This window comes from Microcebus murinus, chromosome 22 (assembly GCF_040939455.1).
Source record: "Microcebus murinus isolate Inina chromosome 22, M.murinus_Inina_mat1.0, whole genome shotgun sequence".
NCBI lineage: Eukaryota > Metazoa > Chordata > Mammalia > Primates > Cheirogaleidae > Microcebus > Microcebus murinus.
The window spans coordinates 708828-724367 of record NC_134125.1 but is presented as its reverse complement, the minus strand read 5'-3'; the positions used below and the strand labels follow the sequence as shown (position 1 = coordinate 724367).

General features: G+C 51.3%; 1 long non-coding RNA gene across 5 annotated transcripts in view; it reads left to right on the top strand.

The window, feature by feature from the left end:
* The first annotated feature begins 4241 nt into the window (after positions 1 to 4241).
* The window catches only part of LOC109729226 (uncharacterized), a 29407-nt gene continuing 18108 nt past the window's right edge, over positions 4242 to 15540 (top strand). Inside the window, exons 1-5 of one of the 5 annotated variants that reach the window (XR_012914222.1) lie at positions 4271 to 5871; positions 5961 to 6039; positions 8574 to 8649; positions 12524 to 12564; positions 14407 to 14501. This is a non-coding gene — a long non-coding RNA (uncharacterized LOC109729226). Of the gene's footprint in view, positions 5872 to 5960; positions 6040 to 8573; positions 14502 to 15540 lie in introns of all 5 variants that reach the window. The other 4 variants (XR_012914219.1, XR_012914220.1, XR_012914221.1 and 1 more) reach the window with 4 other exon arrangements.

Here is a 15540-nt window from a genome sequence, read left to right as displayed (position 1 = left end):
CCCCGGCTCCTGCTTCGGCTCAGGCTCCGCGGCCCCAGCAGGGAGGCCTGTGCCCCGCACCCTGGCCGTGTGAGGCAGGGTCTGGCTCTTGGGCACACAGGGTGGTGCTCAGGAAGCTGATCATCCCTCGGACACCACCCAGGAGTGGGGACAGACACGGTCAGGGCCTGGCAGGTGGGGCCTGGCGGTGGAAGCAGCCCCTCAGGGTTGAGCAGTGTCGTGCTGGGTGGAGAGTGGAGGGCGCAGGGTGGGGGCAGCGCTCAGGGAGGGGCTCGCCTGCCTGCTGTGGCAGGTTCTCGCGTTGCCTTCCCCTCCCGCCTGCGGAGCTGCTGTTTCCAGTAGGGGAGAAGGAGGTGGGTTCAGGATAGGGGGCCTGAAAAGTGAAGGTGGGTCCAGAGTGGCAGTTTAGCCACTGCGTAGATTCCAGAAATTTCCAATTTTTTAGTTATAAAAGGTAAAATAAATTTTTTTATAGGCCACTTTTAGAACTTTTAGAACTGGTACAACTGCTATAAAAATGATTTTTAAAACCCCTGGGATCATATGCCATGATAGTGTATTTCCTCCTCAAAATGATTCACGTTTTATTTCTTCAAGTTTTTTTTGCTTTTGTTTTATGGTTTGTGCTGCACGTTCAGCGGCATTGGGCTCAGTGCAGCGTCACCACATCCGTCTCCAGAACTTTCCATCTTCCCAACAGAAACTCTCCCCCCAGGAACAACGAGGGCCCCGCATCCCGTTGTCCTCCTGCCTCCGAGACTCCAGGGCCCCCCTGCGAGGGGGACCACACACCATCTGGCCCGTTGGGCTTAGCAAACGTCCTCCGTGTCCTCAACATTGTAGCGCATGTCGGGACATCCCTGGCTTTGCAGGCCCGTGTCCCACGGCACGTGTGACCCGTGTCTTGTTTATCCATCCCACCGCCGAGGGACGCTTGGGGAGGTGACTGGTCTGGGGAGCAGTGGAACCCTTAATCTCTGAGCTCACTTTTTGCCACGCTTCGAAATACTGGGAGAGCGGTTTGATCGCCTCTGGGTTTGCAGGAGGGATGCCCCCAACCCTTCGGCCACACAGCTCACAGGATAGAAACAGAGTCAGCAGCAGTATGACCCTCCACGGGGCCTCCCGTGCAGAACGCCGCCAGCCTGCACACCCCGCTGCCACAGCTGCCCGAAGGCTGCCCCTGGCCGGCGTCAGCAGCTGGTGACAGACCCGCAAGCACAGCCCCCGGGCCAAGGAAGGACCCAGCCGCCAGTGGGGCCCCTGCCGCCGCTCCTGCCTGGCCGGCTCTCGAGAGGTCCCCTCCCTCCAGGCCGTGTAGCCAGCTCTCCACCTCCCAGCCCAGGGACAGGCTGTTCCCCCTGCCTGCCAGCCTCAGCCCTGTGTCGTCCCAGGTACGCAGTGGAGCTGTTCTTCAAACCTGGGCACAGGCGTGACCTGAAACAGTTCTCGCCAGACCTGCATGGGCTGTCGTGCCGGGAGATTTGTGCGTACGTGAGCCTCCAGTAAATTTAAGGGACTAGGTCTAAGTTGATAAATGTTTTCATCTGTTAGGCACTTAAAGTTTTACGGTCAGGTCCCTAAGTCAACGTTTGGGATAAAGGTTTTAGTAGAGGCAAGAATTTAATGAGGTATCTGACTGGTGGGGTTTGCCGACCCTGTGAGTAACCACTTCTCTCCCGGACAGACGCTGCTGATGGTGCGGCCCTCGGGGGGTCCTGCCCCAGTGTCCGCGCGCGCCTTGGCCAGCGCCACGCCCTCCCCGTCCCCTCCAGCCTGGGCTCCCGCAGGCGCAGCGCCCCTTTCCGTCTGTGCCCTGCAGGCCAGCGGCAGCCCCCCAGCAAGCCACAGAGCAGCGCCGTCTCCAGGAGCGTCCAGACCTGCAGGTGCGGCCGGGCCACAGCCCCCAGAGCTCAGGGCGCAGCCCCGCCTCCCAGGACAGGATCCCGGAGCCGATCCAGCAGGTAGGGGGTCGGCCGTCACCGGGGAAGCCTTTTGCTGCTCAGCTGTTTAAATACGCTGGAAATCGAGATGTCTGCTTAGATGTCTTCGTGTGGCAGACCGTCATGAAAGAAGAAAGCTTTTGAACATCAGCCTCGCCTGCCCTTCTGGTGCTTCTCTGGCAGCGGCTCCCTCACGGCAAGGGTGAGGGGCACCGGGTGTTGCGGGGCGGGGCTGCTCCAGCGCGCACTTCTCTGCTCCTCACCTCGCTCTGTCCCTGCGCGGTGCCGGCCTGTGGTTGTCGTCGGCCTGGGAGCAGGGAGGGGCCTGGGCTTCAGGTGCACCTCATGGTTTTTAGGGTGCTTAGTCAGAAAAGGTGCACCACTTTTACCTTTGAGGTTTCTGTTTTTAAATGAGCTTTTACCTTTTAGTGTGAATGCTAATTGTAGACGTAGAGCTGGTTGGAATGCTAATTGTAGATGCAGATCTGGTTGCCTAGAAAACAGTTGATCACAGACGTAGAGTGCTCAGTCTGCGAGAGATGGGGAGCTCGCCGGCCGATTAGGAGGCATCGTCCTCAAACGGAGGCAGCACACCAAGTCAGCGAGCTCGGGTACAACTGCTCGTGAGCGAGGAATCCCAAGAGCACACTGCCTGGGAACAGCCCCAGCGGCTGATTTACAAGGTGAAAGCAAGAGTAGAATTAACTCGTGGGTTGAATGAGAAAAAAACATGAATTATGTGGTTAGAACCATGGAATTTTAGAAACCCTGTGAAAAGTTAAGACTGTCTTGATTTTTACAGATTGAGGTATCGGCACAGAAAGTCTAAATGACTCATCCCGGGTCACGTGGCTAGTTTGAGGCAAAGCCAGGATCTGACCCCAGACGTCACCACATGCCAGTGCTGTGCTGGTGTATTATAGCTTTGATTTCTTTTGAGACTTAAGGTGCAGATTATGTAACTGTTTGGGGTTTTTTTAAGAAATTCTATGTAAAACATAGTTTAAATTCATATTGAACTATCTAAAAAAATTTATATGACCTTTTGCATATTTTTTTAAAACTATTTTATAGTGTTCTAAGCAAAGCTAAAGGGTAAGATTTTATATTTCTTCTGGAGGAATACTGCATCACTTGTTTTTTTTCTTTTTAATTTTTTTGAGAGATGAAGTCTTGCTATGTTGCCCAGGCTGGGCACTGACCTTTCGTCACTGCAAGTGATGCTCCACCCTGACGTCTTTGTCTGGAAACACCATCGCCTCTCCCTCCAGCCATCTTTTTTTTTTTTTTTTTTTTTTTGACAGGGTCTCACTCTGTTGCCCAGGCTAGAGTGTCAGCCTAGCTCACAGCAACCTCAAACTCCTGGGCTTAAGCAGTCCTTCTGCCTCAGCCTCCCAAGTAGCTGGGACTACAGGCATGCGCCACCATGCCCGGCTAATTTTTTTCTATTTTTAGTTGTTTGGTTAATTTCTTTCTATTTTTAGTAGAGACGGGGGTCTCGCTCTTGCTCAGGCTGGTCTTGAACTCCTGAGCTCAAGCAATCCACCTGCCTCGGCCTCCCAGAGTGCTGGGATGACAGGCGTGAACCACTGCACCCGGCCCTCCAGCCTTCTTTTGACTGGCGTTTGCGTCTTTTCCATCCCTCTGCTCTTGGCATATGTGGGTCTTTGTGGTGAGAGTGGGTTTCTCTTAGACAGCACGTGTTGATCCAGTCTGACGGTCTCTTTCAACTGGGTGTCCAGACCATGTCCACTTGCTTCAGGGGTTACGCCCACTGTGCCTTCCGTGGTCTGCTCAGAGTTGGTATTTGACAATGGCAAGGGGTGTAGACGCCTGAGAACGCATGGCCCTTCCCTGCCAACCGCGCGTCGTGGTTGCCACCAAGCGCCCACAGACCAGGTCAGAGCCGTGGTGTCTCCAGTCTGCTCCACATTCAGTCCAGTTAAGTTTCACTTCAAATACTGTGTTTTCAGTTCTAAAAACTTTTGGTGAACTTTTTCTTTACATCATTTCTTTTTCTGGAAAGAAAATGAAATGCTGGAAATGTGTCTCTTCTTGTGCATCCAAGTGCTCACAGACAGGCTTAACAGTCGGAGCTGCTTTAAAGCCTTTCTGTCGTCCCAGCCTCTGGGGTCCCGGCGGCGGCGTCTGTGGGTTCCGTTTCTCTGGGTCTTGATATGTCAGGTGATTTCGAGTTGCACTGTGCTCTGTTGTACAGACACATCTCTGAGGCGCTACTAAAAACAGAAAGAAATTAATTGGCCACTAAAAACATATAGAAAAAATTAGCCGGGCATGGTGGCGCATGCCTGGAGTCCCAGCTACTCGGGAGGCTGAGGCAGGAGGATCGCCTGAGCCCAGGAGTTTGAGGTTGCTGTGAGCTAGGCTGACGCCACGGCACTCTAGCCCAGGCAACAGAGTGAGACTCTGTCTCAAAAAAAAGGAAAAAATTTAATATGGCAAATCTAATGTTTGGTTTTTCATTACTAAGACTTTACCTGATGGTAAGTTTTTATATCCTTTAAACCCTCAGTGTTTATTAGGCGTGTCCTTGGAGCGAGGCTCTGTACCTAGAGGTGTGTGAGGTATCAGTAGACATGACTGGGTGTGGTCCTTGCCTCCCAGACGCTCGCTGGTCGGGGACGGTGCGGTGTCTGCGAGGACATGCGTGTCTGTGGCACACACGGACAGCGAGGCGTGCTCTGCGCAGCACAGGAGTGGGGGGCACCGAGCCAGAGACCAGAGTGGGGGCTTCTCGTGCTTGGTGGCGGTACAGCGGTGACCCTGCTTGACTTGGGGTTTAAAGAGTTTCTGGGAAGAGACGTGGTGGGGCATTGCACGTGGGGTCGGGGAGGCCCTGAGGAGCAGCAGGCTGTTTGCTTGGCAGGACTGTCCAGGTGAGGTGGGCGGACAGCTGCCAGGACACGAAGGCCCGGTGCGCCTCACTTGGCTTTCCCAGGGAGCATCTGCCCGGAGAGTGACAGCTGAGGGCCGAGGGCGGGGCTGGAGATGCCCCTTCTCGTGTGGACGTGCAAGAATGTGATCGGCTCACGGAGGGCCATGTGGGGTTAGCCCAGCAGCACGTGGAACATGGTCCTTTGGGATCGAGAGCTTTGTTGGGGGCAGACAGGGCAAGAGGAGTTCAGGCTGCACAGCCGGGGAGGACAGGCCGCCTGGGCCGCTGTGGCTCCAGGCAGACCGCTGGGCACACCCAGGGTGGACGGGCAGGGTGGACAGGCCAGGGCTGGAGCTAGCAGGGCTGCAGGGCGACTCGAGGACCCTCCGCTCGGCGTGTAGTTGCGTCCGAGGAGTGGATGGACGGGGTGGGTGAGGACAAAGGAGGGCAGGCGGCCTCCCAGGCTGTCGCAAGCTTTAGAGTGGGCACGTCCGGCCTTCCCCTGAGTGTCTGCCCCTCCCCCCCAGTGTCGGTTGAGCTCCTTCCACCTGTGGACACTTCGTGCCACCGGCATTTCCCGGGTGGCCGTGGCACAGCCTTGAATTTGTTTTGAACAGGGGCCCTATAACAATTGTTGGGGTTTTATTTCGCCATTAACCGAAGTGTCTTTGGCTGGTAATAAGGGGCATTTTCTAGGAGAATATTCATTTCACTTTTTAATACTGAGGGTCATCAGAACTGTTGATTGAAGTAAGAAATGGGAACTAAAACTGAAAATAACAGATTTTCTTTGGAATTCTTCCCAAATGAACACGGGTGTCGAGTAAAGCACTGAGAGGTTTTCATCTCACCGCGAGTCCTCGAGGCACTCACGGGCCGTGTGACCCTCGTGCAGATGGTGAGGACGGTGGCCCGGCACCACGAGGACAGGCGCGGCACGGCCAGGGCCGGGCGGAGCAGCAGAGCAGGCGGAGCCGTGTCACCGCCGCCCTCGCCAGGGAGGTGGGGTGCTGCTGGTCCAGCATCGCACCGGTGAACGCGCTTTCCTCCGGAATCCGCCCCCAGGTGCTGACTTGGGAACCCACGATGTGGGGCTTTAACTCATGCTTTTCTTCTTTCAGGTGGTAGAGATTAAACTGCAGATTGAATTTCAAGAGAAACAAAGAGAGGCATTAAATCTGAATAAATCTTCAAAAAGAGGTAACCAAGTCAATCGAAATGTCATGCACTGATTCAAAAAAGTAGCCTGTGATTTTTTTATGGCCGTGGCACCCCAGGTTCGGCGTGAGCTGTTACAAGTCACTGTCTCGCCCGGCACGGCAAACCACCCCTGCTTTGGGTGCGGGGTGGACCGACGCCTCACAGACACTGTGACGCTGCGCAGGGCAGGAGCCCAGAGCACGGGAGCGAGCGCCCTGCGTGGCAGTGGGAGCAGCGCGGTGAGTGTTTCCGCCGTGCTGTGGGGCCCACACGCTCCGGGCCACGGGTTCCGGGGGCAGCGTCCTTGTCGGACGGCTCCAGGAGCCCGTCTCCAGCTCTCTGTCCTCCGGTCAGCCCTCCAGACAGGACGGATCTGGGCACGGTCTTTGGGACCACCCAGACAGAGTCAATTCCAAGAGTTAATTTTCTTGGGGCCACTTTGAATCGCAGCAGAAACGTGAGGTCTTGCCCTTGGTGTCCGCCCGATCTGCCCTGGCTCTGCTGTTTGGAATCCCGGCAGCCTGTCTCCCGAGTCCTGAATTCCGTCCCTGAACTCGTAGTGATCAGTGACAGGGTGAAGGTGTCGGTGACCTCGGGTCCAGTTAGCAGGGCAGCGGCGTGTGGGTCATACTTTTAGGTGCAAGTCTAAGATCCCCAGAGCTCAGCAAGCCGAGCCATTGTGCTCCGTGTGGCACAGACCCATTTTGTGGCAGAACGACCGGGGCGGGGGCCAGGCTGGTGTCGTCTGTCCCAGTCGCGGGTCTCCTGGGGGCTTTGTTGCGCAGGTTCAGCCACGGTGTTTCCCAGACGCTGCGAGGGGTCTTGTCAATATTTTTACAACGCTTGTTTTACTTATTTTATCACCTTCCTGACCTGAAATAGTCTGAATTCCAATCCCTATGTGGCCCTGAGGATTTTGGATAGGAGATTATGTACCTATAATATAAATAAAAGTGTGTCATTTATGTTTATGAATTTCTGAACATTCACTTTTGGATGGGGTATGTACTCTAGAGGTGACATGGGGGGAGGAGACCTCCGAATGGGGCTTTGTATTTCGAAGTTCTGTCGTCGAAACTTAAACCTGTATCTGTCATTGTCGCGGTGAACGGCCGCAATACGATGAATGGTTGTTGTGAAAGCTGTTGATGTCACGCACAAAAATCATCGTTAAAAACCTTTCAGTAATGAAATACAGAAACAGGTTCACAAGTTGACACAAATGGGAAGAGAGACTGCGTGGGAGAACCCTTTAGGAAGCACTTTTATCTTTTTTGAGCCAGCGCAGGTTTCTGAGCACGTGCCTAGCCGCGGGCAGCGCAGTAGAAAGATTAGGCCACGAGCCAATGCTCTGCGGAATTGTGACGTGCGCCGGCACCCACAGCGTTGAGCAAAGCAGTCTTCAGGGGCAGGGTTTAGTTATGCTGATGACACGTCTTTTAAGAAAAAGTCCTAGTTACGGGATTCTTCACCAACACAGATGAACTTGACCCTGAATTTGAAATGTTATTTATTTATTTATTTATTTGTGAGACAGAGTCTCACTCTGCTGCCCAGGCTGGAGTGCGGTGGTGTCAGCCTAGCTCACAGCAACCTCAAACTCCCGGGCTCAAGCGATCCTCCTGCCTCAGCCTCCTGAGTAGCTGGGACTACAGGCATGGGCCACCATGCCCGGCTAATTTTTTCTATATGTTTTTAGTCGGCCAATTAATTTCTTTCTATTTATAGTAGAGACGGGGATCTCACTCTTGCTCAGGCTAGTTTCGAACTCCTGACCTTGAGCGATCCTCCCGCCTCGGCCTCCCAGAATGCTAGGATGACAGGTGTGAGCCACTGTGTCCCGCCAAATATTATTTTTAATTTAAGGTGTCATATCTATTCATTTATGGTAGAAGTTTATTCAGTTGGTGGTGACGTCGGCTTGGGCTGGTCAGCGCTTAGACTCAGGTGCTCAGCTAACGTGTGATGCACCCCACAAATGTGAGTTGGTACCATACTCGAGAAAAAGATCTCAAATGTCCGTCTTCTACCCTTTAGCTTTCACATTTAATGGCTACATTAAAAATATGTGTACTTAAATATAATTAAATACTGTCTTTAAAGGTTATATGGTCTTATCTATCTGCTCAAAAACAAAATTTGTTGAAATTCTGCTGCAGATATAAAACACGTGTTTCACTACTTTTGTATTTATGCACAAACACTGGTGGTGCCCGAGCTGGGGAGCAGGTGAAGACTGTTGTTCTCACGCAGTGGTTTCCGGTTTATTATGAGTGGGTGACGCATTTCTGCAGCCCCGCCTGCCCCCCGGGCAGTCGCTGTCCCTGGCTTCTCTGCCCTTCCAGGCTCAGTTCACGCATCTGCTGGCAAATCCGCCTGACCCTGGGTCTTGACCTCCATGTTCCCTGCACCTGCTGTGGGAAAGTTGTGTGCTGTAACGGACTGCCCAAATTTTGAAAGTGTATGTTCCTAACTGTCGAGTGTGTGCTTTGCTTTCTTAGTGATCACATTTGGTCTTGCATTTTAAACTGCAGGACTCTCCTTCCGGAAAGAAAAGGAAAGGGAGCATGTCTTTATCTGACGAAGAAGGTTAGTCACCGTCTGGACCAGGTTAGTGATTACCGGCTGTCGGTCCCCTCCATCCTGCCCCAAGCCTCCTCACCTGGGAGGAGGAATGTCAAAGGTTCCATCCCGAATGTTCACTGTTGTGTATTAAGAGGTAGCAAAAGAAAAAAAAAGCTATTTGCTTTTTCTTGCCAATTACTGGGTAAAATTCCTTTTTTTAATGTAAAATGTGGTATTATGTAGAATATAACTTTAGCAAAAACATAATACTTTTACTGTTTAGAAGTAGATGTATTCTTTTCATCAAAGCACCTTTCATCTCAGGCCAGAAAGTAATTAGCAGTCGCACGTTCCTCTTCTTTGTATAATTGCACCTCATGCTCGTGGTGCTGCGTGAGTGAGGGTCCTCGTTTACGGCCCACTTTCCTTCCGGCCGCCCAGCCTGCCTTCGTTTCTGACCATACCGCAGTCCCCATAGTGTGGTCCCGGTGGGAAAGCCAGCCAGGTGAGCCGTCCTCGTGGAGGCCTCTGCCCACCCCCCTCGCCCCTTCCTGGGCCCACCCCATTCCCCAGCCCTGCACCCCTCTCAGGCCCAGCTCGGTCCCCACGGACCCCGCTAATTCCTGAGCTGAATCCTGCCTTCTGCCTCCCAGTCCGCTCGCCTGTTTCTGGGCCTGGTGTACTCGGGCCACACCCCGAAAAAACTGTATTTTCCATCTGTGTTTGGCTGAACAAGATCCGTGGGTGAGCGGACTTGCGCAGCTCCAGCCCATGTTGTCCAAGCGTCAGCTACATCTTAGAATTGGTTTATCCGGGAGCTTCCCTGAAAACTCCTGGGGGTTCTGATGGCAGTTGCAATGCATTTTTGGCAAGGTTTGGGGAGAACTGACAGCCCCCTGGGAAGGTCTCTGTCTGAGGCCACGGTGCAGCCAGCTGTGGATTTGAAACTCGGTATTGACATCTCTCACCAGCATTTCCGGTTTACCCGTGGGGGGTTGCATATATTTTATTAGGTTTATTCCTGGAGACTATATTTTTTGATGCTGTTGCAAATGATATATATTTTTTATAAAGTCAAGTTTATTGAGGTGTAATTTACAGGCGCACAAATTCACGCCTTCTAGTGGACAGTGCTGTGAGTTTTGACAAATGCACACTCCATCCTGCAACCATCGCCACTGCCCAGGCGTGGGGCACCGTCAGCCCCGTCACCCTTCCCTGCGCCCCACCGCCGACAGCCCCCGGCCTCTGTTTGTCCCTGTTGCTTTGGCCTCACCATAGAGTAGCACAGTGGAGCCACACGGCGCAGAGCCCTGTGGTTCTGGCTTCGCAAGCTGTTTGCAGCTGTTGACGTTTATGAATCTTTATTGGCTGAAAGTGATTTTAAATCATGAGTAGATATTTTGCTCAGATGCTTTTCCTGCATCTGTCAAGAGGATCACAGGTTTTTCCTTTTGAGTCTGTTAGTAAGATGAATTACAGTGATGTCTAGATTATGTTGATATCTAGAATTTTAATTCAGTCATGAATCTTCTGTATTTTCTTTTATTTTCTCTTCCTTTCCCCACAGTTTTTAATCACCGTTAGTTCCTGCGCTTCTCAGAGAATCTCCTGGATTTGTTTCTCTGCTTATTTCAGTGCATCCTCCCCAATTTTCCCCATTCTGAGTCTGTGTCTGGCAGGTCCCTGAGGACCTGTGTGGGCCACCTGCTCCACTCTGTCTTGGTTTCACTCTGGAAACTCCACGTGTGAGGATGCCGGCACCTGTCCCTGGCCAGGCGCCTCACGCCGCTGTGCTGGGCAGTGTCCGGGCGTCGGGCGGGGCTGCGTCTCCCCAACGGCAGCCGTGGGACGGGGTTCTCCCTCCTTCCCCTGCTACCACCCTCCTGCTCTCTAAGTTCCCTGCCTCGTCTAGACTTCCACGGTGACCATAGGGTGAAGCCAGCAGCCCACTAGTCCAGAAGTGGCTTCTAACCATCCACCTTCACTCAACATGCTCAGGGAATGGAGAAGCTGTGTAGACACTTAGGTGTGTTTGCTGAATACTTACATAAAATGAAAGTAGAGTCATCAGAGGTTCCTCTTTATTATGTGTGTTGATGCAGTATGGAAGAAAAATAGTGCTTTTTAAAATTTCTATTGACAGTTGTGTTTGAGACTTCAGAGGAGGAAACAAACCAGGCGGGTTGCACAGTTGTGACGACCAGCTGTTCTCCTTGAAGAGCTGCCAGTGACGGGGCCCTGCGGGCAGCCTGGGGGGCAGGGAGCACCTGTGGGGGGGCAGCTGTCTGGAGTTGCGCTGGTGACTCGGCTCAGAGCTGCTTCACCTCCAAGGGCAGAGCTAAGAGGCCTCCTGTCGGGGCCACATCGATGCCTGGGAACAAAAAGGTGCTCCCATGTTTTCTATAAAGTTGTGTTGATAACTTATTATTTCTCTGTGTAGGCAAGAAGAAAGTATCTCTAGTTTATTTAAAAAAACCTCTTTTTTAAACTTAAAAATTAAATTTTTTTTTCTGTTTTCTGAAAGGATGTTTTATTTCCCTTTGTTTTTTAAAATGCATTTGAAACTCTGCTTCTAAGTGTTGTAAACCATCGAGCAAGGGGACTTGGACACCAGAATCCAATCAGTCAAATTAGTTTATTGATACCTGCGCAGAGGCTGTCACCACTCCTTGCAAGAAGGGAGAAGCAGCCCCGAATAAAGCCTTTGCGGTTTTCTTATACCCTAGGGGCTGGCAGCTATGCAAGCGGGCAATCACAGGAGCAGAACTTTGCGGTTAGTCGTTAGTCAAGTGAACAATGGAACGGTACATTGAGGGACAAGGGACTTTTCCTGGAACAGGACTTCTCTATTCCTTTTGGGAACAGGCCTCCTCGACTCCCTCCTCTCTCCTCTGGGAACTTTCTCTGGGAAGTTTTTACACAGTTGGGACCTTTTACTAATAGTTAGAGCAAGACTGACTCCATTTTAGATTTACAGGAGCCATCTTTAGTCTGTCTACTTCATTCCCCATTGGTCTTATTAGCTAATCAAATCTTAGATTCTACAAGGGGATCTGTGTCAGGTAAAGTTTGGTATTGGGTGCTTAAGACCAACAGCTTGACTGCTTGCACCTGGTTTTGCACAAATGCCATGATACGGTTAATTATGAGGGGGCCACAAGTAAGCCCTAGGAGGAGAAGAATTAAGGGGCCTGCAAGGGAAGATACTAGGGTTGTTAACCAGGGTGACCAATTGAAGAGAGTTTTGTACCAATATGACTTTTTTTGTTGTTTTTTCTTGATTTATTTTTTCACTAAAGCTAGACTATTTCTGATTACTCTAGATCTATTAGGATAAAAGCAGCATGTTTTTTAAACAGCCATATAAAGCCTCCCTTGATTTAGAAAAAGTAAGTCTAACCCACAGTGGTTTTGTAGAGCAACTTTGGCTAAAGAGGTTAGGGAAGCTTCTAGGTGGGAAATGGAATTTCCTAGCTCTGTCAGGTCTGCATTGACCTGGGTGGTGAAGGCCCGGAAGCTGGGGCCTAGAGGTCCAGGGCAGTGATGCTGAGGGCGGTCGATCTGGCCAGTCCAACTCCAACCAGGAGGGGCACCAGGATTGGGGCTCTGGTCTATCTGTGTAGTCTTTTAAAATGCTCCAGTCCACCTTCTCCTGAGTAATAATATACTTGGGGAATAACATGAGTTAGGATACAAACTTGCGGATGTTCAGTCATTATAGAGGAGGATATACACGGAGTTAGCCCCCAGAACAAGCAAACCAGGTGCCATTTGGGGCTATTAAGGTGTAAGTGGTAGCCCCTTCAGTCTCTATTTTGCCTCTTGGGAGGGTTATGGTTATATTACAGTTTTCTTTATAACGGGATGTTGACATTTGATAGGAGGAGGAGACTATACATGTTCCATTTCCCTGCAGGTCTCCAAGGGTTAACACAGGCATTTGGTTCCAGTTACACTGTGAGTTTTTACTTGTGTTTTTAATGTTAGTAGGATCGTTTCCCATGGAAGCACTGGCAGCGAGCCCAACATAATAGGGAGGCGCTGGGTTTAAGCACAGCCAGAAATCCTGAATGGCATCTGGATTGGTATTGTTTATAAACTTAAACACCTGTCCAGGGTTTGCAGCACTGGGTGTTGCTTATCTCGTTCCTGCCCTGGGGGCGTTGGGAGCTCTGCCAGGGCAGGTTCTGTGGGCCCTGGGGTCTTTTTGGGGGGGGGACGCCCTGGCCCTTGTCTGGGTTTAAGACCTCATTTGGCCCGATGGGTTTGGGGACTCTTAATTATAGGTATTTTTTGAATAGTGAATAACACTCCTGGATCTGGGCCTGTTATATACAGTCTTAGTCCCCAGGTTCTCCAAGCCTTCCACTCAGCCCGATGCCAATCTTTGATGAAGATTTTAAACTTACTACAATTTTGGTTGTTGGAACAAAAACTGAAGTCCCGCCAAATTTTAATATGTTTTTTGGCGCCAGCATTTTTTCAGGGGGCTATAGTTTTATAACCTTAGTGCTTACAGTAGTAACGTGTGGCTCCTCTATAGCCTATAGCATGGGCCGGGCACGCGTAGACCTGTATATTGTTTAGATTGTGATCTTTGCACTGTGGTGCCTGCACCAGTGGCCTCACCCCATAGCCTCCCGTAAAATCTTTTTACTATCGTACTTGGTTAGGGAGATTTGGGCCCATTAAGTAACGCAGATCAACTATAAAGAAGGGTTGCTGATCGGTAGCCTTTGTCTGGGCAATCTCCTGTCTGTCCTCCGTGCGCAACAAAATCCAGGTATGGGGGGCATGTAGTGGGATCTGCCCCAAGTCTGACTGGTCCAACCCAGGGGAATTGCTGCCAGGAGCAAGGGGAGGACTATGGAGAGTGTCGGGACAAACGTACCTTTAAGAGGTCACCTGTGTGTTTTAGTTTTATGTTTCTGGTATCTGGCTATCTTGGGCCCTTTTTACTTGCGTATAGTGGACCCAGTTCTTTTTTCCCCACAACCTTGACAGCCGTGGGAGTCGTGAGGATCACAGGGTATGGTCCATCCCACCGAGCTTTGAGGGAGTCTAGGTTGTGTCTACTAATCCACACCCAATCACCGGGCTGCAAACGGTGAAGCAGATCCAGACCAGGAGGGACAGGCCTTGTGTCCTGCTGGGCCCCGACAGCATTTCGGAGGTCCGATCGGAGACGCTGGAGAGCCTGTAAAGAGCTAAGAAGGTTATGGTTACTTATGGAGGCCAGTGCCTCTTGCCTTAATTTTGGCAGTATTGGCAGGGGACATCTCTATATGATTTTAAAGGGGGTGATTCCCACCCTGTATGGAGTGCAGCGGGTCCCCAGTAAGGCAAAGGGGAGTAGGCTAACCCAATTTTCGCCAGTCTCTAAAATGCAATTTGGTCAAAGTTCTTTTTATGGTCTTATTCATTCTTTTAACCTGCCCAGAACTCTGAGGCCTATATGCACAATGCAACTTCTAAGTAATTTTTAATGCCTCGGCTACTGTTTTGGAGATCTGGGCAGTAAACACCGGGGCCATTGTCGGTCCCCAGTGCTAGAGGGAGGCCGAATCGGAGGATTATCTCAGTGAGTAGGAACTTAGCCGCTACCTGTGCTATTTCCTTTTTAGTAGGGAAAGCTTCAGTCTAGCCTGAAAAAGTATCCACTAATACAAGGAGGTACCTGTACCCATACTTTCCTGGTTTTATTTCGGTGAAGTTGAGCTCCCATTGTTCTCCAGGGCTTTGTCCCCTTTGGCGTTGTCCAGTGAATCGGGGGTCTTAGTTCTATTTACTTTTACACAGGTTACACAACGGCTGGCAATGTCTTTTGTTATTCCGGCCAAATTTGTGAGGAGAAAATGCCTGGACACAAGCTGCTGACGTTTTGTAGCTCCTTGGTGAGTTCCCTGATGAAGGTGTTGCAAGAGCTCCTGCCCTACTGCCTCGGGGAGGAATATTCTGCCATCTGGAGTCTTTAGCCATCCATTTTCTCCTTGGACACAATTCATCTCGGCCCCTACCCTTTGCTCCTTGTGGGAGTGAGTTGGTTTTGGGGACAGGAGTCTTGCAGGCAAGACGGGCAAAACATCCATAGGCCCCACTGGTCTTTGGGCCACTTTCTTGGCACTCTGGTCAGCAAACATATTGCCCTTAGTTTTATGTCTGATTTATCTTTTTGGTGGCCCCGGCAGTGAACAATTGCTACTGCTTTTGGAAGCCAAATGGCCTCTAGCAGGGCCAGGATTTTTGCCTTTATTTTTTTGCCCCCTAAGGTTAGGAGTCCCCATTCCTGGTATAGAGCCCCGTGTACATGTGTCGTTGCGAATGCGTACCGGCTGTCTGTGTAGACATTGACAGTCTTTCCTTTGGCCAGCCTTAAAGCCTGGGTCACAGCTAGTAGCTATACCTTTTGAGCTGAGGTCCCATGCCCTAATGCTGTGCCCATAGTACCTCAGTCACGGTGGTGACCGCCACTCTCGCTACTCGTACTCTATCCCAGATGAAACTGCTCCCATCCATGAAGAGTTGCAGGTCAGTGTTTGGCAAGGGCTCATCTCGGAGGTCCGGCCTTAGGCTAGATAAGGCTTCTAGAACCTGCTTACATTCATGCACTGGCAAGGCGGGGCCATCATCAGTGAGAAGGGTGGCTGGGTTAAGGGCCGTGGTGTGTAGGAAACTCACCCGTGGGGGGTCCAGCAGGAGGACTTGATACTGGGTGATACCAGCGTTAGAAATCCACCGATCAGGAGGGCTCCGCAGTAGAGTTTCTACCGTGTGTGCCCCAGCAACCTGTAAGTCCTGTCCCAGAGTTAGTTTCTCTGCCTCTTTACTAAAAGGGCTGTAGCCGCAACAGCTCACATATATCTCGGCCACCCAGAGGCTACGGGTCGCCACCACGGTCCCAGTGTTTGGGTTAGAACCCGTTTGGCTATTCCC